The sequence below is a fragment of the Panthera onca genome, chromosome A3 (genome assembly GCF_046562875.1).
Source record: "Panthera onca isolate mPanOnc1 chromosome A3, mPanOnc1 haplotype 2, whole genome shotgun sequence".
Taxonomy (NCBI): domain Eukaryota; kingdom Metazoa; phylum Chordata; class Mammalia; order Carnivora; family Felidae; genus Panthera; species Panthera onca.
In genome coordinates this window covers 20,687,529-20,715,408 of record NC_138341.1, presented here as the reverse complement: position 1 = coordinate 20,715,408, position 27,880 = coordinate 20,687,529, and the positions used below count along the sequence as shown (strand labels likewise).

Sequence of the window (27,880 nt, the reverse complement as noted above, 5' to 3'; positions counted from 1 at the left end):
TATCAGATAAAATGACTTATTTAATGTCCGGTAGCTCATCAGTGGCAAATCAGGTACGGAACTTTAATTAAAAGGATCGAAGCACAACTTCTGAGCCACCCATATTTATCGTCTTCAATTTCTTTTGCTTAATAGCCTGGAAACACATGGAAAAGGTGTTATTTCATTTTCTAAAGATAAATTGAGATAGAGTGACAACGAGTAACTTTTGCAACCAGAATAGTAGAAGGTTTCAGTCTGGGATCCAGAATTGTTCATCTTTAGCAAGATATGTGAATTATAGCCAAAAATCTCACTGGGAAGCCACAGTGGAAAATGTAACCAGCAAGGGACACTCTGTAATCCTGGGCACAGTAATGTGAAGGAAAGCCTTAAAAAAAAAAAAGAAAAGAAAAGAAACATTAGGACTGATAAGGCTTGCTGAGAAAGGGGAATGGGGCAGACTGTGTTTCTCCCACAGTGACAGGAAAAGATGGCAGCATTGGGCAAGGCAGGATCCTGTTTGGCAAGGAACGTCTGTCCTCATGTAGGAAAGCATGACTCATCAGGGTGCCCCAGCTCAATGACACAGTCTCTTAAGATCTTCCAAGTCCCCTTAGTCCAACTCTGTATTTACCAAGCAACTCTCAGATCCACTTTTGGCTTCCGCAGCACGCCTTCCCACAGAGTAAAGAATGTGCTGACTGGGGTTTCTTCAGATCTATTGTCAATTATATTTTACAGGATGAATGAATAAAGCTGCATCTGAGCTCTTTCTCGTGGGCTTGGTGGAGAGCGAGTTTGTTCATTCAACATTAATTCAACAAATATTTATTGAGTGTCATCTATGTGCCAGGCATTGGTCCGAGCCCTGGTGATACAAGTCAGATAAGGTCCTATCCTCATAGAGTGCTCTCATTAACAAGAGGTGACATGTAACAAAACAAACAAATCAATAGATAATTTCAAATTGTGATACTCCCCACCTAGGGTTACTGAACTCCTTCCAACAGGCTCAGCTGTACTCCGGGTTCTGCAACCCTCCCCCTCTCATCTTTCCCAGGTCAAGAAAGCTTTAGCCCAAGGCCAGAGGCCTCAGCATGAAATTTCCTCCTTGATCTGTCCTGGACCCTGAGAATTGAGTTTCAATAACTAAAGACCCACAGCCTCCTTTACCACCACAGCGCTCTAGACCATGGACCTCCATCTTGTTTCCTACCCACAACTTGATAACCTCATCCATTTGTTCATCCAACAGACACTTTCTGAGTTCTTACTGAACACGAAGCATTTTGTTTGGAGCCGGGGATTCAGAAATGACTAAGACATGGTCCCCGCCCTCCAGTTCGCAGTCCAAGGAAGAAGATCCACATGTATGGTTCCCCTGCTGCTTCTATGGGCTAGGAGTGACAAAAATGCAGGGTGACTGTGTGGATAGAAGAGGATCCCTAAGTCATACTGGAGAGAGGTATGATCAGGGAAAATTTCCCTCAGGAGAGGATCTTTAAATTGAGGTTTTAGGGGCGCCTGGGTGGCGCAGTCGGTTAAGCCTCCGACTTCAGCCAGGTCACGATCTCGCGGTCCGTGAGTTCGAGCCCCGCGTCAGGCTCTGGGCTGATGGCTCGGAGCCTGAAGCCTGTTTCCGATTCTGTGTCTCCCTCTCTCTCTGCCCCTCCCCCGTTCATGCTCTGTCTCTCTCTGTCCCAAAAAAAATAAAAATAAATAAATAAATAAATAAATTGAGGTTTTAGAGAGTTTTTTTCCTACGTAACTTCGATTGTATTTTCTTTCCAAAAATAACAAATGTTGCAACTTTAGAAAATACAGAAAACGAAGGGCATTGAAAGCCACCATTGATAACAATTTGGTGGTATGTACCTTCCAATCTCTTCACTATTTGAGCTTGGTTTTGAAGTGAAAAACTTTGAAGGCAGGGAGGAGAAAGTATTTGGTAGAGGCAATTGTCCTTAGGTTGCCTTTAAAATCCAGATGTAGGGGGGGTGCCTGGGTGGCTCAGTCGGTTGAGGTTCAACTTCGGCTCAGGTCATGATCTCGCGGTCTGTGAGTTCCGGCCCCGCGTTGGGCTCTGGGCTGACGGCTAGGAGCCTGGAGCCTGCTTCATATTCTGGGTCTCCCTCTCTCTCTCTCTCTGCCCTCTCCCTCTCATGCTGTCTCTCCTGTCTCTCAAAAATAAATAAACACTAAAAAAAAAAAAAAAAGAAAAGAAAAAAAAAAAGAAAATCCAGATGTAGGGCACCTGGGTGGCTCAGTCGGTTAAGTGTCCAACTTGGGCTCAGGTCATGATCTCACGGTTGTGAGTTCGGGCCCCACGTCGGGCTTTGTGCTGACAGCTGGGAGCCTACAGCCTGCTTTGGATTCTGCGTCTCCCTCTCTCTCTCTGCCCCTCCCCCACTCATGCTCTGTCTCTCTCTGTCTCAAAAATAAATAAGCATTGGGGCGCCTGGGTGGCTCAGTAGGTTGAGCCTCCGACTGTGGCTCAGGTCATGATCTCACGGTCCGTGAGTTCGAGCCCCGCATCGGGCTCTGTGCTGACCGCTCAGAGCCTGGAGCCTGTTTCAGATTCTGTGTCTCCCTCTCTCTCTGACCCTCCCCCATTCATGCTCTGTCCCTCTCTGTCTCAAAAATAAATAAACGTTAAATAAATAAATAAATAAGCATTAAAAAATAATAATAAAATAAAAAATAAAATCCAGATGTCATTTTAAAAATAAAATAAAATAAATAAATAAAAATAAAAACAAGACTTAATAGGTAAAAACACAAATATATATCTAGGTTTTGTTCACTGAAATCCTGTTGGCACCTGGCCACAACATGAAAGATAGTAGTTACTCAACATGTACTGGTGAGTTAAAAAAAAAAACAAAAAAAGGAATAAGATGTAAATGGAAAGATGAACCTTTGAAAATTAAAGCATAAGAATGTGATTCCTTCTCTGAGGCCCAACATCTGCAAAATTGAAAAGAGAGGATCCTGGAAAAGGGCCATGCCGGGCTGAGGTCTCTTGTCATTTGTTAGCAAATTTTTATTTTATAATTTGTGATTTTGTTATCACGCTCTTTGCCTAAGCAAATGTCACAAAATGTTCCCGTTATATGTTCTAGAAGATTAACAGTTTTAGGTCTGTGATCCATTTTGAGTTTAGCATGAGGTATGTGTCAAGGTTCATTTCTTTCCATACAGATATCCTTTCGCTAGAGTACTGTATGTTTAAAATACTATGCTTCCAGGGGCACCTGGGTGGCTCAGTTAAGCGTCCAACTTCAACTCAGGTCACGATCTCATGGTCCGTGAGTTCCAGTTCCGCATCGGGCTCTGTGCTGGCAGCTCAGAGCCTGGAGCCTGCTTCAGATTCTGTGTCTCCCTCTCTCTCTGCCCCTCCCGCACTTGTGCTCTGTCTCTCTCTGTCTCTCAAAAACAAATAAATGTTAAAAAAAAAAAAATACTATCCTTTCAATGCAATTGGATTACCCTGGAACTTTTGTAAAGAATTCAGCTGATCTGATGAGTGAGAGTTTATTTCTGGACTCTGTTATGTTCCTCTGATCTATATCAGGGGTCAACAAATCCTGCCTACTCTGGCTTTTTACATAAAGTGTTATTATAATACAGCCACACTCATCCATTTCTGTATTCTGCCTGGCTGCTTTCAAGCTACAGTATAGTTGAGTAGTTGTTACAGAGACCATGTGAACTGCAAACCTAAAATATTTACTATCTGGCCCTTTAAAGAAAAAGTTTGCTGACCCCTGGTCTATATTTACCCTTATGGGGAAACCACACTCTCTTGACCACTGAAGCTTTACAGTAATTTTTTTTTTTTTTTTTTGGTGAGCTCTACACCTAATATGGGGCTTGAACTCATGACTCCAAGATCAAGAGTTGCATGCTCTACCAACTGAGCCAGCCAAGCACCCTCTTCTAGTAAGTCTTTATTTTTTTTAATTTTTTTTTAACTTTTATTTATTTTTGAGACAGAGAGAGACAGAGCATGAACAGGGGAGGGGCAGAGAGAGAGGGAGACACAGAATCTGAAACAGGCTGCAGGTTCTGAGCGGTGAGCACAGAGCCCGACGCGGGGCTCAAACTCATGGACCGTGAGATCATGACCTGAGCCGAAGTCGGACGCCCAACCAACCAAGCCACCCAGGCGCCCCTCTTCTAGTAAGTCTTGATCAGACAGTGTAAGTCCTCCGGCTTTGGTTTTCTTTTTCAAAATATTTTAGCTATTCTAAGTCCTTCAACTTTCCATATAAATTTTACAATAGCCTGTCAGGGCACCTGTGTGGCTCAGTCAGCTAAGCGTCCGACTCTTGATTTCAGGCCAGGTTACGATCTCATGATTCATGGGATTGAGCCCCACATCGGGCTCTGTGCTGACAGTGCAGAGCCTGCTTGGGATTCTCGGTCTCTCTCTCTCTCTCTCTCTCTCTCTCTCAAAATAAATAAATAAACTTGAAAAATAAACACATAAATAAAAATGGTTTGTCAATTCCTCAAAAGAGACTGTTCAGATTTTGACTGGGACCACATAAATCTAAAGAACAAACCGGGAGGATTGCCGTCTTAACAATATTGAGCCTTCCAAACTATAACACTATCTTCTCTATTTAGTTCTTCAACTTCCCTTTGCAATATTTTATTGTTTCCAGTCTATAAGTCTTTCTCCAAATGTATTCCTATGTGAGCTTTTTTAATGTTATTATGAATGGAGTTGACTTTTAAATTTTTATTTTCTAGTTACTTGTTGCTGGTATATAGAAATACCATCGATTTTTATATATTGACTATGTACTATGTCCAACTGGCAAGTTTTATTTACTGTAGTAAGTTCTTTTTGGTAGATTCTTAAGGGTTTGTTTTTTTTTTCATTCACAAACAGTGCCATCTACAAATAAAGACAGTTTCACCAAATACAGAATTACTCAAGCTTTCAATTTCTTTAATTTAGTTATTTTATTAGTTGCCAGAAAGGGAGAGTTTAAACTTCCAACTCTGGTTATGGAATTGTACGTTTCTCCCTTTAATTCTGTCAATTTGCTTCAATTTTGATTTTTCTCTTGAGAATATGTTTTATTTTCTTGGTCTTTTATTTGCAAGCAATTTTGGATTGCTATTTATATGAATGTTATGAATGTGAATTTGTGGAGACACTCAGACTGTTATTGTGATGGTCACTTTTGTGTGCATGCTTGACTGGGTCACTGGGCTTAGATATTTGCCTAAACATAATTCTGGATGTTTCTGTGAAGGTGTTTTTTGGATGAGATTAACATTTAAATGGATGGACTTTAAGCAGATTATCCTCCATAATGTGGGTGGGCCTTATGCAATCAGTTGAAGGTCTTAATAGAACAAAGACTGACTTCCCCTGATGTAAAAGGAATTTTGCCAGCAGAGCTACTTCTCTATAATCAATCAATTTCTCTCTCTCACTCCCTCCTCCTCTCTCCCTCTCTTTCACCCCCCGTCCACACACAGACACACATACACATACATACTTTGTTCTGTTTCCCTGGAGAACCCTGACTAATTAATACAGATGTTTTTCACCAATGAGTATTATTTCCTTTGTTTTAGCAGGTGATTTTCTTGGCTAGGCTGGAATGGCAAATCCCACATCTTGTGCAGTATCTTCATTCTTGTTTCATGCAAAGTGTGGTTCAAGCATCACTCAGAGATACGACCGTTTGGAGAGCTCTCTGGTTCTGTTCTTTTTTCTTTCTTTTTTTTTCAGTTTATTCACTTGTTTGTTTGTTTGTTTGTTTGTTTAGTAATCTCTATACCCAATGTGGGGCTCGAACTCACCACCCGAGATCAAGAGTCATATGCTTTTCCGAATGAGCCAGCCAGGAGCCCTTGGGTCTTTTTTTCCCCGGGGTTCCACTCCGGTCAGTTTTCGCTATTTTCCTGGCTTCTTCTTTTCTGGTTTCTCACATCATAAAACCTGTTTTTTCTTGTGAACCTGGCTGCCTTCTGTGTACAACATAGGATGCGTTTCACCCTGGGCTAAACGTCTCGAAGGTGAGAGCTTCTTTGTACACCTGCACCTGTCTCCTTCTGCTCTCCCGCCACCACCTGCAAGATGCCAGCTTCAGCCTCTGTCCAGTGTGCCTTTGGGTGGGCTGCGTGCGTGAGTCAGTGAGGTGGGTCAGAGAGGCGGGGGGTGGGGGGGTCCATCTGATTCTGTTCTCGCTCCGCTATTTTCACGTAGTTCCTTTTTGTATTAAGCTCAGGGTTGATCACTGTTTTCTGCAGTGAAGAGTCACATGGTAAAATCTTTATCACACTTGGAAGTAGAGTCTCCGCCTTGGTATTTCTGAAAAAGTTTATCTCACCTTCATTACTGAAAGATATTTTTGGGGGCGCCTGGGTGGCTCGGCCGGTTAAGGGTCTGACTCGATTTCGGCTCAGGTCAGGATCTCACCGGTGGTTCGTGAGATGTAGCCCTGCTTTAGGCGATGGGCTGACAGCACAGAGCCTGCTTGGGATTCTCTCTCTCTCTCTCTCTCTCTCTCTCTCTCCCCCTACCCCATGAGCACGTGCTGTCTCTCAAAAAAATTCTTTTTAATATTTAATGTTTATTTATTTTTGAGAGAGAGAGAGAGAGAGAGAGCTAGCATGTGCGCGGGCATGTGGAGGAGGGGCACAGAGAGACAGGGGACAGAGGGGCCAAAGCGGACTCTGCACTGACAACAGCAAGTCCAATGCAAGGCTTGAACTCGCGAAGCACGAGATCATGGCCTGAGCTGAAGTCGGGCGCTCAACCGACCGAGCTCCTCACGCACCCTAACATGGTTTAAAAAATAATTTTAAAAGGGGGAAAAAAAGAAAGATATTTTTGTTCTTGGTTGGCAGTTTTTCTTTCAGTGGCTTGGAGGTGTCTCTCTATTATCCTCTGGTTTGCATGTGGCCAAGAAGATGTCTGCTACAGTCCTTATCTTTGTTCCTCAGCACAGAGTGTATTTTCCCCTCTGGCTGCTTCTAGCATTTTCTCTTTATCATTGTGTTTTAGCGATTTGACTACAATGCGCCTTGATGTGGTTTTTCTTCATTTTTTTCTCTGAGTGGGGTTGTTGAGTTTCTCTGATTTTTGGTGGGTTTATAGTTCTTGCCAAATTTAAGTAATTTTCAGCCATTATGTCTTCAAACACGTTTTCTGTCCTCTTCTCACCTCATCCCCTCTTTCCGGGACTCCAGGTACACGCACGTGAGGCCCTGAATGCTGCCGCCACTCACTGATGTTCTGCTTATTTTTTTATTTTTTATTTTATTTATTTATTTTTTTAATTTTTTTTTAACGTTTATTTATTTTTGAGACAAAGAGAGACAGAGCATGAACGGGGGAGGGGCAGAGAGAGAGGGAGACACAGAATCGGAAGCAGGCTCCAGGCTCTGAGCTGTCAGCCCAGAGCCCGACGCGGGGCTCGAACTCACGGACCGCGAGATCGTGACCTGAGCTGAAGTCGGTCGCTCAACCGACTGAGCCACCAAGGCGCCCCTTTATTTTTTATTTTAGAGAGAAAGAGGGAGTGAGAGCAGGGGAGAAGGGCAGAGAGAGAGAGGGAGAAAGAATCTTAAGCAGGTTCCACACTCAGCACAGAGCCTGACACAGGGCTCAATGCCACAACCCTGGGATCATGACCTGAGCCAAAATCAAGAGTCAGACACTCAACTGACTGAGCCACCAAGGCGCCCCAATATTCTCATTTTATTTTTAAAAACATTTTTTAATGTTTATTTATTTTTGAGAGAGAGAGAGAGAGAAGCAGAACATGAGTGAGGAAGGGGCAGAGAGAGAGGGAGACACAGATGCAAAGCAGGCTCCAGGCTCCGAAGTGTCAGCACAGAGCCTGACATGGGGCTCGAACCTACACACTGTGAGATCATGACCTGAACTGAAGTCAGATGCTCGACTGACTGAGCCACCCAGGGGCCCCAATATTCTTATTTTAGAGATGAATCTTTTTTCCTATCTGTGTTGTATTTTGGATTTTTCTGTTGCTATGTTTTCATAGCCAAGAATGCTTTCTTATTTAATGTCTGATCTGCTATGCTATTAATTCCATTCACTATACTTTTCATCTCTAGAATTTTGATTTGGGCGTCTTGTAGATTTTCTATTTCACTCTTCCTGATGCTCATGCTGTCCTGTACCTTCTGGAATATATGGGATATATTTATAGTAGCTGTTTCAATGCCCTTGTCTCCTATTAGCTGTATCATTTCTGTTTCTGTTTCTACTGATTGATTTTTTTTCCTGCTTATTTGAGTGACAGGTAATTTTTTATTAGACACCAAATATTTTTGGGGGGTTTTTCCAGTTTTATTGCTGTAATTGACGTGCAATATTGTGTACGTTTAAGGTGTGAGACATAATGGTTTAATACACATGTATATTGTGAAATGATCACCACAAGAAGTTTAGGTAACATCCAAGAAACACTGCTTTTTTAACAGGCTAGTGATTGGACAAGTGTAGGTTATGCTGTGGTCCCCGCAAGCAGCTGCCATCTGTCACCACACAGCCCTATTACAATCCCACCGACTATATTCCCCATGCTGTACCTTTTATCCCTGTAACCTATTCCTTCCATACCTGAAAGCCTGTATCTCCCATGCCCCCTTTTCCAGTTTGCCCACTCCCCCCCCCCTTCCCCTATGGCAACCACCAGTGTATTCTCTGTATTTATGGGGCTGTTTCTGGGTTTGGCTTTGTTTGTTCATTTGTTTTGTTATTTTATATTCCATATAAGTGAAACCATATGAGATACCAGATATTTTGAAGTTTATATTGTTGGGTACCAGAATTCTTTTATTTGAGAGAGAGAGAGAGAGAGAAAGAGCACGGGAACAGGGGACAGGGGCAGAGAGGGAGAGAGAGAATCCTAAGCAGGCTCCACACTGTTAGTGCATGTTAGCTCCACATGGGGCTTGATCCCATGAACTGTGAAATCATGACCTGAGCCAAGATCAAGAGTCAGACACTTGGAGGGGCATCTGGGTGGCTTCGTTGGTTAAGTGTGCGACTTCGGCTCAGGTCATGAGCTCTCAGTTCGTGAGTTTGAGCCTCGGGTTGGGCTCTGAGCTGACCGCTCAGTCTGGAGCCTGTTTCAGATTCTGTGTCTCCCTCTTTCTCTGTCCCTTCCCTGCTCATGCTCTGTCTCTTTCTCTCTCAAAAATAAAAAAAAAAAACCAGGGGTGCCTGGGTGGCTCAGTCGGTCAAGCGTCTGACTTTGGCTCAGGTCATGATCTCGCAGTTCGTGAGTTTGAGCCCCAAGTCAGGCTCTATGCGGAAAGCTCGGAGCCTGAAGCCTGCTTCACGTTCTGTGTCTTTCTCTCTCCCTCCCCCTCCCCCACTCACACTCTGTCCCTCTCTCTTGGCTCAGGTCATGATCTCACAGTTTGTGGGTTTGAGCCCCACGTCGGGCTCTGTGCTGACAGCTCAGAGCCTGGAGCCTGCTTCAGAATTTGTGCCTCCCTCTCTCTCTCTCTGCCCCTCCCTTGCTCGTGCTCTGTCTCTCAAAAATAAATAAACGTTAAAATAATTTTTAACAAAAGATCCAGACACTTAACTGAGCCTCCCAGGCATCGTGGTACCAGATTTTTTTTTTTTTAATTCTTTTAAATATCTGGTGGCTTCAGTATAGGCTGCGGTTAAATTACTTGGAAATCATCTGACCTTCACAAGGCTTGCTTTCCAGCTTTGTTAGGTGAGTCCAGAACAACTCCCGGACTGGGACTCATTTGGCATGACCCCTGAGGCCATCCTCCTCTGAGGGCTCCAAGCCCCGTGTGTGGGGAGCGCTTTCTGCTCTGGCTGGTGGGCACACCCACTCTTCCCAGCCTCGCACACGCTCTGGGGGCTCGTCCATCTCCTCGCCTCTACGGGGCTTCTTTTCCCAGTGCTGGGCATGTCCACAATCACACGTACCGATCGGTGCCCAGGCAAAACTTTCGAGGACATTCCTCTGCACATCTCCAAGAGTTCTGCCTCTCTCTCTGTGCGGTAGCCTGGAAGCTCTCTCTCCAGGCAGTGAGCCGGGACCCCCAGAAGACTCATCTCATCTGCTTCCCGTCTCTCGGGGATCCCTGTCCGGAGACACCTGCCATCCAATGTCTTCAAACCATTGCTTCCTATATTTTGTTCCGTTTTATAACTGATGAAGGCAGAGGATAAATCTAGATTCTGCTACTACATCATTGCCCAAAGTCGGCGTTGCTTTTATTCTTTTAAGCAATCTTTTTTTTTTATCGAGGCGTAGCATACACACATAAACATGTACGAATCTAAGTGTGCAGCTCGATAAACTTTCACAAAATAAACACACATCTGTGTGACTATCCCCCATGTTAATACATAGAACATTGCCAGCACCGCAGAAGCTTCGTGTTCTTTTCCAGTCGCTACCTGCCCTCCCACGGTAACCATCATTCTCATTTCTGGCACCACAGTGCTCGTTTTACATAAATGGAGTCACGCAATGTATGTATTCTTTTAGGTCTGGGTTTCTTTCACGTGACGTTATATTTGTCAGGTTCATTCACGTTGTTATGCAAAAGCAATGATTAATTCACTTTCATTGCCATGTAATATTCTATTTGATGAATATACCACATCTTTCCTCGAGTGTCTTGTTTGTGGACATCGAAGTTATTTCTAGTTTGGGCCTATTACGAATCGTGCCTTTATGATCATGTTTGCACGTGTTTTGTGTGTGTACATATGCATTTCTGCCAGAACCGCTAAATCGTAGGCTAGGAATCTCTTCCACTTTAGAAGATACCACCAAGTAGTTTTCCAAAGCAGTTATCCCAATTTACACTCTTACTAGCATTGTATGAGCATTCTAGTTGCCCCATATCCTCACCAACACTCGTTATTATATCTTTTTAATTTGACTCATTCTGATGGATTTTAGTTACATTGCCTTTCAGAACACCCCATGGGCATAATCAAACTACCAGGCAGATTGAGCTAACAGTGTGCCAGCTTGAGACTCCTAAATTTTTTTTATGTTTTTCTTTATTTTTGAGACAGAGAGAGACAGAGCATGAGCAGACGAGGGGCAGAGAGAGAGGGAGACACAGAATCTGAAACAGGCTCTAGGCTCTGAGCTATCAGCACAGAACCCGACGCGGGGCCTGAACCCAAGAACTGTGAGATCATGACCTGAGCCCAAGTTGGATACTTAACCGACTGAGCCACCCAGGTGCCCAGAGACTCCTATATATACGGTGTTTCTTCCCAATGTCTGTGTGAGCATTTCCCAATGCATTCAGTTGTTACATTTGTGTTCATCAACGTCATTTGAGCCGAGTTTGAAAGCTAAGTGTAAGATGATTTACCAGGTGACTATATGGTGAGAGGACAAGCAAACAAGGGCATTCTTGGTGGAGGAAGAAATATATGGGAAAGAAGTCATAAAAGGACTGTCTCAGGGCTGCCCGGTAAAATTTTGCATGATTTTTTCCTTTGTGTATGGAAATGGCACCTCTAAGAATTGTTCAGGGCACAACCCACGAAGCTGTACACAGCAGCCATGCTTGTCATGGTCAGGAATGATAAGAAATTTGTTATGAGCGGAGGGCAGAGTGGGTAGGTTAGAGAAGCAAGAGAAGTCAGATCCAGAGTTGGGGCCCCATAACCCACTGGGATCTTGCCAGAGGTTTACTTTAAAAGTTCACCCCTGGGGCGCCTGGGTGGCTCAGTCAGTTGAGCGGCCGACTTCGGCTCAGGTCATGATCTCGCGGTCCGTGAGTTCGAGCCCCACGTCGGGCTCTGTGCTGACAGCTCGGAGCCTAGAGCCTGTTTCAGATTCTGTGTCTCCTTCTCTCTCTGACCCTCCCCCATTCATGCTCTGTCTCTCTCTGTCCCAAAAATAAATAAAACTTAAAAAAAAAAAAAAAAAGTAAAAAAAAAAAAGTTCACCCCACCCCCACCCCCACCCCACTACATGAAGGATTGTACAAGCTTCTTCCTCTTGGATCCTTCAGCCCTCTGAGCCAACAGGGCTGCCACTGAACTGGGGCTAAGGTGAAACCCAAGTCAGGAAGGAGAAATGCTGAGCACACTCAAGTTTGTCTTGCTACACAACTCTGGTCTCAACAAGTTGAGGAACCAACACCCTGTCCTTCCTCTCTTTGGGGCTTCCTCTCTTGCTTACAGCCTCAGCGCACTCCTCTGTCTGGTAAAACTGGGTAAACCTGGATGGGAAGCTGTGCCCCACCTACCTGGCCCTTACCTTCATGTTTCTGAGTCACCAGGGGGTGGTTTCTGAGAGCACAAGAAAGTGAAAGGAAAATCCCAGGGTCCCCACGTATCTTCCCGACAGCCTGCCAGCATGAAGAATACCCCTGCAAAAGAAAAAGATTTCTTTGAGTTGACATTCTTTGTCCCTAAGCCCTCATGGCGCTTTATATGTCTGTCTTGTATGCTTGTTCGGGGCATTAAATGATTGAAGTAGGCCCTCCTGTTGGGCTGGAAGGAAGGGATTATCCACTGTGTACCAGAGAAGGCAGGGTCCCTTCTGGAAAGTGAAGTTCACGCTCAGGCTCTGCCTTCCTTCCAGTTACTTGGACAAAGTATGTTCCTTAAAGTAGAAACTGGGACTGATGGAGGCGTTCCAAGAAGTGTGGGAAGGAGCATCTCTGTTGGCTCTGGCTACAAAGGGAGTAGTTCTGGAGAAGTAAGTGGTAAGAAGGTAACTCCCTAAGGAGGAGGGAGGTTCCAGAACATGGAACCCAGGAAAGGGGCCCACAGTTACACCAGGATTCTGAGACTAGAGTAAATATCACGGGGCCATATGTCAGTGGGAGATTTGCAGGCCCCAGGGACTACGTGAACCAGGCTATGAGTAGAAACCCTTCCAACCGAGCTTTTTTGGCTTGTTTTTCTGCTTCTTTAACAAGATTGACTTTGAAATCACCCAACAGGGATATCAACCAGCACATATAAAATATGTTCACCAGCGCTTGGTCTTATGAGAGGTAGAGAACAGGAGACACCGTTCCTGGCCTGGAGGAGGCTACTAAGGAACTAGAGAGAGAACAAGGCCCGTGAAGCCCCTAAGGAACAGCTCAACTGATAGGATTCTTTGTTTCCATTTTCGGCCAAAATTAAAATTATCATGAACTCCCCGAGCAGACACCAGCTGGGCAACAGTAGGAGTGTTAAACATCCCAGGAGAGGGGGAGGTATCCTGAGACCCAAAATTGTTCCCAGTTCATCTGTAAGTGTTGATGAGCTACGTGTGAACTTAACGGTAATATTCCTCAAAAACAAATAAACAAGACAGTAAAAGACCATAGCTGATTCAATACTAAACTATGCAGGTTGAGGGGGTCCACGGGCACCCAAGAGGCTCTAGGTGCTGAAAAAGTTCCACTGTCACTGGACTGGGGGCTGAAGGGAGGACAGGCCTTGGACAAACAGGGGACCAGTATGGGGGAAGAGCCAAAGAAATCATCACCTTCAAAAATCACTCCCAGGGGCACCTGGGTGGCTCAGTTGGTTAGGCATCTGACTTCGGCTCAGGTCAATGATCTCACGGTCCGTGAGTTCAAGCCCCGCGTCGGGCTCTGTGCTGACAGCTTAGAGCCTGGAGCCTGCTTCTGATTCTGTGTCTCCCTCTCTCTGACCCTCCCCCGTTCATGCTCTGTCTCTCTCTGTCTCAAAAATAAATAAACATTAAAAACAACAACAAAAATCACTCCCATTTCTCTTGAATTTTAAAGTTTTCATAGAGGAGCGCCTGAGCGGCTCAGTCGGTCGAGCGTCCGACTCTTGATTTCGGCTCAGGTCCCTGCCTCGGCCTCTGCACTGAGCACGGAGTCTGCTTGAGATTCTCTCTCTCTCTCAAATTAAACACACACATACACACACGAGAAAAGAGAGACCGCTGCTATGGATGCGGGTGCAAGAGGGCCTGTGGCCGGTGACATTCTCAACAGGACTCTTGCTTTCTGTTCAAACAGTCTTTCCCATCCCCACGCCACCCCCACCCCTCCTGTGCCCTGCGGCCTCCTCCAGACCCCTTACAGGCTTCCCACACTGCCTTGCTGACTCCTTTACCATCACCACCAGCCTGCCCTGCTGGGACTCCTTAGAAACGTGCTAGCGAGGTCTCCAAGGCCTCTCTGGTTGCTATATCCAGGCCACGATCCTCACCAGTTCATTCATTGTTCATTCATTCATTTATTCAGAGAATATTTGTTAGGTGCCAACCATTTGCGTGGTGCTGGCGATATGATACTGAGCAAGATGAATGAGGCAGAGGTTCTCTGTAGAGACAGCGTGAACCCCTTCCTCCCGAGATGTCACACACTCGTCACGCATGCACACGCATGCATGCACACGTGCATGGGCAGATGTGCTTGCCTTTTCTGTTTAGATCCTCCCCAAACTCTCTGACTGGGGACCCAGCTGCTGGGCATGTGATCTATGTAGGAGACACCAACTGGAGAGGAAGTTAGGCCTGTAATCTAAGGGAACTGGGGAGGAAGACGTCCTGGGGCGGGGGGCACCCCAGGTTACACATCGGCCACTTGGCCATTTGCTAGTGGCCTGGGGAGTGTGAACTCTTGAGTGGCAGACACCCAGTGGAGAAGAGCACACGGCCAGGATCTCAGGTTCTGGGCTATTTCAGGCAGTCCTTGAGGCAAGGCTCTTTCCAGAAGGCCAGGGAGGACCAGGGGCCTGGTTCCAGCCGTACATGCCTGCTACATCCTACTCCTTCGCTGAATCCTGGCGTTGCTCCTGGAGCATGAAGCTTCTAGAACGCCCCCCCCTTCCCCCGCCCCAGAGAGCGGAGTCTCTGGGCGGGACCCTGGTGTCCTATAAATGCAAGGAGCCAGCCAGTTAGGACTTCAGCTTGATGAACATGCAAGGGTTTTGGTGATGGAAAGTCCCAGAATTTTCCTTTCTTTCTCTTTGTGGGGAATTATACAAAGTAAATGAAGAACAAAGAGGAGGAGGAAGAAGAGGGAAGAAGGAAAAAAAAGGAGCAGATAAGGAAGAGGTGGAGAAGGAAAGCATTTTTTAACAAAACGCAGATCTGATCACAGTATTTTCCTGCTTTTAGTAACTTCCCATTGCTAATGAGATAACCGCAGCCTTCTTTACTCTCTCCCCACCCTCCCCACCCCTTCCAGTCACAGGGGGGGCTCTGGGGCCTGCTAGGATGTGCTCACACGTCTTGTGGGAAATTGCCCCATGGGGTTGCAGTAACTGAAACAGAGAACACCATAATGGGCCCACCATAAGGAGCATAGAGAGCTATCACAAGGGGGTTTTGGTCCTGGCTCTGTGACGGTAGGACCATGGGAAAATGGCCCTCCTTTTCTTTACCTGCTCAGTGGTCAGGGAAAATAATCCCTGCCCTGCCTTGCTAGGTTGTTGTGAGGCTCAGGTGAGATAAAGAACCCAGAAACCCTTTGTGAATTATCAAGCACTGAACAAATAAAGGATTGTTCCTACTACTGAGTAAAGTGCCTTGAGAAATCAGCGGCCTACCCCTTTCATCTGTCCGCGCTTTTCTGTCTAATGACCCTCATGTCAGTACAACGCTCTATTGCGAAGTAATTTTATACACATTGTGTCACTTGTTCTGACTCCATCCCTGTGCAGTGGCTGTGCAGGACTGCCCCTTGCTGGGCATATCAGGGCACAGGCTCAGAGGGGTGAAGTCACCAGGAGGCCGGGGCACACTGTGGCCGAGCCAGGCCCGAGCTCAGGTTTCCTGACTCGGGCTCAGAGCGTGCTCCCAGCCCTGGGGCCACTCTGCTCCCAGCTCAGAACAGCTGTCGTTCCCTTTAGCTTCTAAACCCGCAGAGGGTACAGGCAGGATCTTCCGAGGGGATTGACGTCCCCACGGCAGTTAGCACGGCCTGTGGGTGGAGCTATTGCCGAGAACGCTTGAGCCTTTGCCGGGAGCGTCGGACTTGGGTTTTGAAAGTCTGCTTGCCGTGGCCTGTGAGAGTTTGTCCCAGCTCCTTTTTTGTCACTCCTCTGTGACCGCGCTCAGCCAGCAGGGAGGCCAGAGGTGCGCATTTTGGACCACTTTGGAATCCTTCCTCCAAACACCGTCTGGTGGCTCACCCTCACAGCTGGTGAGTATCGTTCCTTGTCCAGCCACGGGGTTGGGGAGGGGCCGAGAAGTGTACGCATGCTTGCTCCCTGACCTGCGGGTGCTCACAGCTGGAGAGACAGCATCGCGTGAGAAACAGCTAGAAGGATGGTGTGAGTGCCCTCTCAAGGCGGGGGAGGGCGGGGCCCATGACCCTCCACTATGAGAGACACAACCAGCTCAGAGAGGCAGAGATCCCTGGGGACGGGGAGGCTCTTAGGAAGCTTCCTGGCTGAGGACACCCGCATCCCCCTCCCCTTAGTTTGTCTCTGTGTCCGGCTGAAACATTGTTGCAGTTTGTGAATCACATTCCGGGATGTGAAAGCCAGGACCTTGGCCTCGCTGCTGATTGGTGGTGGTGGACCAGGGGAAAGGGCACCAGGCAGGCAGTCTGGTGATGCAGGATTCTGTGCCCTGACCTACACACACCGGTCGGATGAGGCAGAGTCGGGTGCTTTTCCAGTCAAGGTCAATGCCAAAGCGGCCAGAGTCAGGTCTCCTGACTTTCCACCGCAGGTACCTCCCGCGTTTGGTGACGATGGTGAGCTTGGCTGACGGGCGTTGGGAGAAATATCTAGAATTCAGGAGAGAGAGTAAGGCTAGACTGTTAGTGGGCAATACCTCCCACCACTTCCTTTCCCCAAGTGCCAGAGGGCTTGGAGGAGGCTGTTCCCACAACGTTTAAAATAGTGTTTGGGGGTGCCTGGGTAGCTCAGTTGGTTAAATGTCTGACTCTTGATTTTGGCTCAGGACATGATCCCAGGGTTCTGGTACTGAGCCCCACATCAGCCTCTGCACTGAGTGTGGAGCCCGCTTGGGATTCTCTCTCTCTTTGCCTTTGCTCCTCTTCCCCATTCGCGCTCTCTCTCTCTCTAAAATAAAAATAAATAAATAAATAAAATAAAAATTTAAAAGAGGTATTTGCAAAAAGAAAAACAAAAAGGTCACCCTAAATGTGCAACAATAGAGAGAATGATCTGAAATGAATTATGATCTGAAAACAGTTATAAAGTTAAGTCATCATTTAAAACAAGGCTTTTAGGGGTTCCTGGCTGGCTCAGTCAGTAGAGCACGCTTGATCTCAGGATTGTGAGCTCAAGTCCCACGTTGGGCATGGACACTACTTTAGAAAGAAAGAAATAGGGGCGCCTGGGTGGCTCAGTCGGTTGAGCGTCCAACTTCAGCTCAGGTCATGATCTCGCAGTCCGTGAGTTTGAGTCCTGTGTCAAGCTTTGTGCTGACAGCTCAGAGCCTGGAACCTACATCAAATTCTGTGTCTCCCTCTTCTGCTCACGCTCTCTCTCTCTCTCTCTCAAAAATAAATAAACATTAAAAAGTTTTTTATTTTATTTTATTTTATTTTACCTTTATTTATTTTTGAGAGACAGAGACAGACAGAGCATGAGCGGGGGAGGGGCAGAGAGAGAGGGAGGCACAAATTCTGAAGCAGGCTCCAGGCTCTGAGCTGTCAGCACAGAGCCCAATGCAGGGCTCAAACCCATGAACTGTGAGATCATGACCTGAGCCCAAGTCGGATGCCTAACCGAATGAACCACTCAGGGACCCCCTAAAAAAAATTTTTTTTAAATAAATAAATAAATAAAACAGTAACGCTTTGAGAGTGTAGGTGACGGTTGAGATTTCACTGTCAAGCTGGGAACCGGAGAGATGCCCCAGTCTGACCCCAAGACGGTGCAGGATCTCACCCAGGTGGTACCGACCCTCCTGCAGCAAAGTGACGACATGGGTAGTCCCAGTGACGATCTGGAGAAAACATTGCAGACCTCGAGGCACAGCCTGGGGTGGAAGAACCGGAAGGTGAAAACCACATCTCAGCCACACCGAAGAGTCGAAGGTCGCTAATTTACACTGAAATATGGAACACCATTTTTACAAGCCAAGAGAAGACCAAATGGCTTTTTGAAAAAAATGTTTTAATGTTTATTTACTTTTGAGAGAGAGACACACAGCATGAGCTGGGAAGGGGCAGAGAGAGAGGGAGACACAGAATCGGAAGCAGGCTCCAGGCTCCGAGCTGTCAGCACAGAGTCCGACGCGGGGCTCGAACTCACAAACCGTGAGATCATGACCTGAGCCGGAGCTGGATGCCTAACCGACTGAGCCACCCAGGTGTCCCCCAACTACTATGAAGCAACTACTATGTGTAGACAGGTTTTCTATGATAAAGTGAGTATTCTTCTTATCACATACTGTATAGTGAGTTGATAGAGTGATTCTCCCCAGTTTCTTGAACATGATAACTTTATATCTTGGATTCAGTCTATTGTGCTGTTAAATATTAAACTTTAGTGGTTCTTGCATAAAATTGTCAAACATTTTAGTGTAAAAAAATTTCTTTAAGTAACACTTTTAGAAAATAATATAGGAGAATATCTTTGTGACCTTGGGTAGGGGAAGAGTTTTAAAGCAGAACACAAAAAATGCTTATCTGAGAAAGAAAACTGGAGACGTGTGTGTGCATTAAATTTCAGAAATACTGGCTATAAAAAGGTGCCATGTAAAGAATGAAATGTCAAGCTACAGAGAAAATGCTTGCAACACATATAAGCCACAGAAGGTTCAAAGCCAAAATATAAAAGAAATCTTATAAAGCAACAAGAACGAGACAGGCAACTCAGTAGAAAAATGAACAAGAGATAGAAAGAGCAATTCACAAAAGAAGATATGAAATGTCAGCCAGCCTATGAAAAGATGTTTAGCTTTATTTGTCATCGGGGAAATCCAAATTAAAACCATAACGAGTTGCCAAGTATCTAAAACTAAGAACGCCAATATTAAGTGTTGCTTCTGACGTGAGGCAGCCGGAACTCTCACAGGCTGCTTGTAAGTGCAACCTGTTACACCCAGTTTGGCAAACAGTTTGACATCATCAACTGAAGTTGAAGACTGCATTCTCTATCATTCAGCACAGGATCATAGAAAATATATGCAACGCTCCTAGGAATATACGCAACAGAAATGGGTCCGGGGTACATGGGTGGCTCAGTCGCTTAGGTATCTGGCTCTTGATTTCGGCTGTCACGATCTCATGATTCATGAGATTGAACCCTGTGTCGGGCTCCCCACTGGCAGCGTGGAACCTGGTTGGGATTCTCTCTCTCCTTCTCTCTCTCTCTCTGTCTCTCTCTCTCTCTCCCTCCCTCTCTGCCCCTCCCCTGCTCATGCATGCACTCTCACCCTCTCTCATTCTCCCTCAAAATAAATAAAGTTTAAAAAAAAGAAATGGGTTCAAGGTGCACGAGAAACATAAACAAGAATGCTCATAGCAGCATAATGTGTAATAACCTCAAACTGGAAACAACTCAGATGTCCATCAAGAGCAGATGCGAGGTGGTACAGCCATACAGTGAAACGGTATATGGTAATAACCCTCCACACAACAGACCAACAGCATGGATGAGTCTATCAAATAAACGAAAAAAGAAAAAAGCCGGATACAAAAGAATACATACTGCACGAGTTCCATAAAACCCCAACATGGGCAAAACTGGGGCGCCTGGCTGGCTCAGTCAGTAGAGGACATGACTCTTGGTCTCGGGGTCATGTGTTCAAGCCCCATATTGGGCATAGAGTTTACTTTAAAAAATGGGCAAAACAAACCTGTTTTCTTTGGTTTTTTTTTTTTTAATTCACTTATTTATTTTGACAGAGAGAGCATGCATGATGGGGAGGAGCAGAGAGAGAGAGAAGGTTCATGCTACTCTGTCACAGGAACTGTGAGATCATGACCTGAGCCGAAATCAAGAGTTGGACGCCCAACCAACCGAGCCACCCAGGCGCCCCAAAACCATACTCTTTAGATGGTAAAAGGACAAAGAGAAACAAGTAAGTGACTATCATAAAAATCAGGAGTGGTTACCTTAGAGAGGAGGGAGAGAAATGTGGTTGCAAATGGTCCTGCAGGGGACTTCTGGGATGCCGGCAATGTCCTGGGTTTAGCCTGGATGTTTGGTACAGGGATGTTGGTTTATAATAATTCTTCAAGTGGTGTATTCATGTAATGCAACTTTCTCAGTGTGTTTTATTCGACTAAACTATGTGAAATTGCCAATATCAACCATTTTTAATCTACAAAACGGCAGTTTCATAGGGTTCAACCTAATATTTCACAGTAAAGACCAGTTTACATTAAGCTAAGCAGCCGTTCAAAATGATGATTTTAAGGCTATTAATAACTGCGTTCACTCATTTATTTATTAAGCAAATGTTTCCCAGGGGCTTTGATGAACCAGGCATACTTGTAGGCACAGGGATGGGGAATCAAAATCTGTCGGGGTCAGGGGGGCTGGGTGGCTCAGTCAGTCGAGCTTCCAACTTCAGCTCAGGTCATGAGCTCATGGCTCCTGAGTTCAAGCCTTGCGTCGGGCTCTGTGCTGATGGCTCAGAGCCTGGAGCCTGCTTCGGATTCTGTGTCTCCCTCTCTCTGCCCCTCCCCTGCTCATACTCTGTCTCTGCCTCTCTGTCTCTCTCTCAACTAAATAAACATTAAAAAAAAATTTAAAACAGACAAATTCTGTCACAGTGCTCACATTCCCATGAAGTGGAGGAGAGAGGCTGTGCGCAGCCATGGGAGCACCAGTCCGCAGGCCGTGAAAAGAACAAGTGCACAGGCCCTAAGTCTGGAATGTGCTTGGCGGGACTGCAGAACAAGGAGGCCAGCGTTATCCAGTCAGAGTGCAACAAGGGGAGAGGATGAGCACACGAGACGAGAGGTAACCAAGGACCGACCACGGAAGTCCCACATGCCCAGGCGAGGGACTTTGGATTTTATTCCGAGAGTGACAAGAGGCCACTGGAAGCCTGAGAGCAGGAAGTGCTATGATTCGATTTATAGTTTGGAAGGAAGAGACCGACTGTTCTATGGAGAAGGGAAGTAGGGAAGCCGAAGCAGGGATTCCTGTTACTGTGGTGTCTGGGCACAAGATAAAGGTGGCATGGACCAGGGCGGGGGTGACGGGGGCATGCAGGGTGTCAGAGTCAGAGCTGGTAGATTTTATAGGGAGAACCCAGACCGGATTTGTGGATGGATTTGTGGATGGACTGCATGGAGAGTAAGCAGAAAAGGTCAATAATGTGTATGATATATATTTTTTTAATTAGGATACACAATTCTATAGACGGTATGGTCAAAACTCTTCAAAATGTGTTCTTGGGGCACCTGGCTGGCTCCGTTGGTGGGGCATGCGACACTTGATCTCTGGGTTGTGAATTCTGGCCCCATGTTGGGTGTAGAGAGTCCTTAAAAATAAAATCTTTAGGGGCGCCTGAGTGGTTCAGCCGGCCAAGTGTCCGACTCTAGGTTTTAGCTCAGGTGATGATCTCACGGTTTGTGGGTTTGAGCCCTGCCTTGGGCTCTGTGCTGATGGCACAGAGCGTGCTTGGGATTCTGTCCCTCCATCTCTGCCTCTCCCCTGCTCATGCGCACTCTCATTCTCAAAATAAATAAATAAACATTAAAAAAATTAAAATAAAATAAGATCTTAAAAAAAACCATATGTGTTCTTAAAAGTATTTCTGTAATGAGAAATTCAAATATAGAGAAGTAGAAGAAATCCAGTTGGGGAGACAGAATATTTCCATTGATGGATGGGGGACACCATTTAAAAAGTTGATGCTAATTGCACATAGTGCAAATGGCCACAGGAGATAAGAAAAGAAAGAGACACCGAGGCCTGGAGAAGGCAGGAAAGTGTTTCCTGGGGAGGCAGGAGTTGACATGGGAGTTGAAAGAGGGGGCATGTTAAGAGCTGAGACTCCAGGCCCAGGACGGGTTGATAGAGTTGGGGACATTTGACATAAGTCCCAGGACTGCCAGGTACCACCTGGATTAATGTGAAAGTTAGATAAAACGTCTGTAATCCACCTATCAGGTGCTCAATAAACAGTAGCTACTAAGGACAGTGCTTTTTCAATATTCAGATTTTTTTTTAATGTTTGTTTATTTTTGAGAGACAGACAGAGTTTGAGTGGGGGAGGGGCAGAGAGAGAGAGGGAGACACAGAATCTGACACAGGATCCAGGCTCTGAGCTGTCAGCACGGATCCCCTTGCGGGGCTGCAACTCGGGAACCACGAGATCATGACCCGAGCCAAAGTCCGACGCTTAACCGACTAAGCCACCCAGGCGCCCCTCGATGTTAGGATTTTTAATATTTCAGATTTTTCTGTATTTTGGGGGGAAGGGGTGGAGAGTGGACTCAACTCCCATCTACCAGAAAATACAGCAGAGAAAGGAGAAAATAAACTATTGGGAAAAGAAGAGCTGCGAGTAAGCTGGACATGGACACAGCATCGGCCGGGCGGGGGGGGGGGGGGAGGGGGGGGGTTGGAGGGGTGGGACTCTTGAGTTAGATAATCTCACAGTGATGGAGAGCCCAGAGGTTTGGAGCTCAGCCAGTGATTCTGTCACATGGTCATGTCTCCCTCTGCTGGCAGAATTTGGTTTTGCAGGGTAATCCCAAGTCTTGAAGAACAAGGGAAAATGTGTAGGCCTCAGGATTGCTAAAGACCTAACTCTATCTTCTTGATATAACCTCACCCTGACTGTTACTGGGACCACATTAGAAGAAGATGCCTGTATGGGCATCCCCTGGGAAAGAAGAACTGTCACTGTCACAGAAAATGCAGTGAGGGGAATTTCTTCCTCCCACCAAGCCAACGATGAATCTGGACGTCTATGGAACTGTCATTCAAACCAGGACTGAGAAACAACCATTCTGCCATATCCACAACAAGCTCTTCTTGTGGCATAGGAGAAAGACCACCAGAGTTGAAGGTTTGGAGTCTGAAAACTGACTGTGCCACTTGATGGTAGGATGTCCTTCCCTGGTCAATTAGCCTGAAACATGGGAGTCCTTTTTTTTTTTTTTTTTTCTTTTTTTGAGTCTATTTATTTATTTTGAGAGACACAGAGAGAGAGAGAGGAAGAGACAGTGCAGAGCCTGATGCAGGGCTTAATCTCACAAACTGTGAGATCATGACCTGAGCCGAAATCAAGAGTTGGACACCTAGCAGACTAAACCACCAGGCGCCCTGGAGTCCTCCTTTTTATGGGGATATTAATATCTGCCCCTTTTCTGGGGTTGATGTGACGATTAAGTGAGAAATGCATGTGATAATGCCTTATTAACCGTAAATCATTCTACAAATATAAAATTTTTTTTTACCACCGCTTCTTGGTCTTGCCTCCCCATTTCCTTGCCCTGAAGGTCTCGGAACATTCTTCATTCATTTGCTTAACAACCGATTTTGATTACCTAACGTGTATACAGTATCATGCTAGGTATGGGGAAAGGAGACACAGAAGCAAAGAGCATAGCTCCTGTCCTCAGGGGGCACACATTATGGGGAGGGAGACAGACTCAGTTAACCATAACCCATACAAGGGAACCAGTGATGAGTTCTCTAAGGCTAGTTAAACAATGAGCTATGGAATTATGAGGAAAGGAGCGATTAATTAGAATAGATAGAATTAGGAGAGTCAAAGAAGTCTTCCCAGAAAAGGTGATGTTCATACGGGACTTTCACTTTTTCTGTTTATTTATAAAAATATTTATTGAAGCACCTGGGTGGCTCAGGCAGTTAAGCATCCGACTCTTGATTTCAGCTCAGTTCATGATCTCATGGTTCGTGGGTTCCACCCGCACACGGGGCTCTGTGCTGACAGTGCAGAGCCTGCTTGGGATTCTCTCTCTCCCTCTCTGCTCCTCCCCACTTGTTCTTTCTCTCTCTATCTCAAAATTAATAAATTAACCTTAAATTTTTTTTTTAAATATTTATTGAGCACATGCTATGTGCCAGGAATTGGACTAGTCATTGTGGATACAAGAGTGAACAAAACAGGCACCTGGCTGACTCAGTCAGTAGAACAAGCAACTCTCAATCTTGGGGGCGTGAGTTCAAACCCCACATTAGGTGTAGAGTTGACTTTTTAAAAAATGGGCCAAACAGAGATGTTATATCTTCACAGAACAACAAAGGAGGGCAAATATTTATTTAATTACAATTATGCTAAGTTTTATGAAAAAAAAATACAGGGAACAGTGAGAACATATTACAAAGGGGTATAAACTAGGTGGGAAAGTCAAGAAATACACCCATTGGAATCGACATTCAAGCTGAGAGCTGAAAAATGAAGAGCAGGTATCTAGGTAAAAATGATTAGGATAAATGTTTTAGGTTGCAGAAACAGGCCCTATGCAAAGGCCCTGTGGTCTTTACAGGAAGCAAGGTGAAGAGTGGCATGAGATGTGACAGGAGATATGGCAGGTAGCAGACTGCATAGGTCTTTGGAGGCTACATTCATGATTTGGACTTCAATTCAAGAGCAATGAAGAACATCGAAACATTTTAAGCATGGGGAGACATGATCGGACATGTCTTTTTAATTACTTGTAGGATTACTTGTACAGAATGGACGGGTAGAGGCAAGAGAAGACCTAAGGAGACCAGACTGGAGGCAACTGTGGGGCACCAGGCCAGAGAAGATGGTGGCTTGGGTCATGAGATTGACTGTAGAAGGGGAGAAGAAGTCCGTAGATCTGACAAATGTTAAGGAAGTTGAGTTGACAGGATTTAGTGTTTGGAAGGATACATTGTGGGTGGGGGAAGAGCCATTTACAGAGCTAGAGACCATTCTTGGAGGACAAAGTTTGGAAGGGAGAATGATGAGTTCAGTGTGAACAAGTAGAATTTCAGGCACATGGGAGCCATCCAAGTGGCTATGTCCATTAGAGAATTGGATACATGGATTTGGAGCTCAGAGAAGGCAGAACTGGAATACCAATTTAGGAATCACTTAGACATGAACTGAAGCAAGGAACTACGGTGATCATTATAGGGTGACATTGAAAGTAAAAGGGGGCTTAGGATCAAACCTTAGTGAACACCATTTAATGTTGGAGTTGAATGAGGTCAACCAGTCAGGGAGACTGAACTGAGCCACCAAAAACTCATGAGAGCTGTAGGAGGAAAACCAGAAAAGTGTAGGGTCATGAAAACCACAGGAAGTGAGTGAGAGTTTGCTAAAGGAGGATGAGGTGGGTTATGCCAAATTTTCCTATTGAAAGGGGTCCACTAGAATTGGCACCTTGGGGCTCCTGATATCCTTGGTAAGAGAAATCTCTATGGAACAGTGGTAGTAGAAGCCATATTGAGTTGCGGAACGAATAGAAAGTGAGGTGGTGTAGACAGGGACAGTTAGGAGAACATTTCAGGCAGAGATGCAGCATGAGCAAAGTCCTGGGGGCCTGAAAATTTACAGTGTGTTTGGAAAACTTCAAGAAAACCCAAATGACTAGAGACTTGAGTGTGGAACAGGGAGAGGGAAGGAAGAACGGCTGGAGAAGATGCTGAAAAGGGAAACACAGGATGTGAACAATGTTGCCTACAAAGGACAAAAGGAAGGAAAACTACTATTTTTTTTTTTTAATGCCTTCTACATCCAGGGAGTTTTCACATCATCTCTCTCAAAACTCATGTAAACCCTGTGAGTAATGGAAACATTCTTATCTTCACTTTTCCCGCTTGGAAAATAGCTGTTCGGAGAAGCTGAATGATTTACTCAGGATCACACATCTTGTAGGCGTTGGGATTCCAGGCCCCCTCCCATACCCGAGGATCTGAGCAAGTGCCTGGCCAGGTGGCAAGTGTCACATGGGAAGAACAGGGCCAGAATCCCTCTTATCCAGCAGAGATGTAGTGTCAGGTGAGTTAGCCAAAGCAGAGAAAGAGTAGTCCAAAAACCAAAGCCAAGTGCAACAAGAAAGAGTAATCCAAAAACCAAAGCCAAGAGCAAATGGTTGCTCCATCCAGAAGTCAGGTTGCCAGAGCCAAGAGAGGTTAGTCTACAAAGCCAAAACCCCACCCAGTAATTGGTCCAAAAGCCAAGTTAATCATAAGCAGTAGAGCTTGATCAAAGAGAGGGTCGAGGAAAGCCAGGAGACTTCACAAGTAGGTGATCTAACAGCTAAGCCTCAAGCTTCCCGTTGAGCTGACATCAAGGTCCCGGGGATTTGAAGATGGGGAGGAGGTGAAGAACTAAATAATTAGGTCCTCCCGAGAATAGCATCATTGGAAATGTTTTGTGCAAAGATTCTGCTGGTGCCTCTGTGAAGAAGGGCCATGAAGGTCCAGATAACACTACCTCCTCAATCTGGATCTCAGAGAGAAAGGACAACTTGGGCTCAGTCCACAGATTCAACTGCCACTAGCTTGGTCCTTGGACTTGAGAAATTATACTGATTTGTATCCTAGAGGAAAAATACGAAGACCCCTAAAGAGGAACACTAAACACAGACCTAGTCTATCCAGGGTACTCAAGACAGCAAGAGCTGTAGGGCAACCAAGCTAGGCCACAAGCATCTATTAAGGGCTTGCCTAAAAGTAAGTCTTCTCAGGGACATGTGGCTGGCTCAGTGGGCGGAGCATGACTCTTGATCTCAGGATTGTGAGTTCAAGCCCCATGCTGGGTGTAAGGATTACTTAAAAATAAACTCTTAAAAAAAAAAAAAGTCTTCTCACTGGCACAATAGTTTTTCACTGTTTCATTTGAGCCTTGCAACTACTCCATAGAGTATTATTCACCCCTGCCCCTGGCTCGCCACTCCAATTGTTTAAACAGATGAGGAAGCTGAAGCTAGAGCAAGGTAAGTGACTGCCCAAAGTCACACAGTTGGATGGAGACCAGAAGTGCAAGTTGAGGGGTTCCTGGGGGGGCTCAGTCAGTTGAGGTCCAGTTCTTGATTTCGGCTCAGGTCATGATCTCCTGGTTTGTGGGACTGAGCCCTGCATCAGGCTCTGTGCTGACAGCATGGAGCCTGCTTGGGATTCTCTCTCTCCCTCTCTCTCTGCCCCTCCCCTGCTTGCTCTCTCTCTCTTTCAAAGCAAAGAAATAAACTTAAAAAAAAAAGGTGCAATTTGAGTTCAAGCTTTGTTTTATGCAAATTCTGTCTCTTTCTGCTTCGGAAAAGAAACTGATCAAGGAAGCCTTCCCAGAGGAGGAGGTGCCTGAACTGCCCAAATGGCAGTCCCAAATGTGAAAGGGTGACAGCACCCTCTGGGCAAAGGCACAAAGATGCAACACAGCACATCCAGTTAAGAACACAAAACGTGGTTCTTAGAATGTGAGCTCCTTGAGGACAAGAAGGTGCAGCTCCTAGAATGGGGCCTGGGGCTCAGCAGGCAGTGTTTGAAGGAATGAATGTCTGGAACACAGTGTACCTGGAGGGAGGCTCGGAAGGTGGACCTGTATCAGAAGATGGTGGGGCTTGTAGACAATAGGGAAGGCTAGTGGAAGAGGCGAGAAGGGGACCTGGGCGCATGTGCAGAGAACACGTGAGGAGAGAATCGGCTGCAAGGTGGTTCCAGGAGACAAGAGGAAGGCCAGAAGTAAATCAGGCTAGGGTAAAGGAACGACAGAGTCAGGAAACGTTTAGGAGTCAGGGTGCCTGGCACCACTCTGAAGGGGAGGGGTGATCTATACGCGTCTGCAGGCAGAAAGGCAGGAGCAGTGGAATGATGGAGGATGGTACCTGTGGAGGGAACAAGTGTGGGTGGTGGATACCCCCCGCCCCGTCCCCGCCAGGTAGGCTGCAACCTCAGCAGTCACTCCGTAGGTTGCAAGCCAGAGAGGGAGGGGCCTCCCGGACGCGAGAAGGCATCAGCAACCTGCCAGAACCCGGTTAACAAAGGCAGGACTACAATTCCCAGCATGCTCGGGCCCAGTGGGGTGAC

General features: G+C 46.0%; 1 long non-coding RNA gene across 1 annotated transcript; it reads right to left on the bottom strand.

Moving 5' to 3' along the window:
- Positions 1 to 12,729, bottom strand: LOC132687172 (uncharacterized). Its single transcript, XR_009613978.3, has 3 exons — positions 12,511 to 12,729; positions 12,246 to 12,357; positions 1 to 136 (listed from the first exon to the last, which is right to left on the bottom strand). It is a non-coding gene; the product is annotated as an uncharacterized LOC132687172 (long non-coding RNA).
- Positions 12,730 to 27,880: the final 15,151 nt, after the last annotated feature.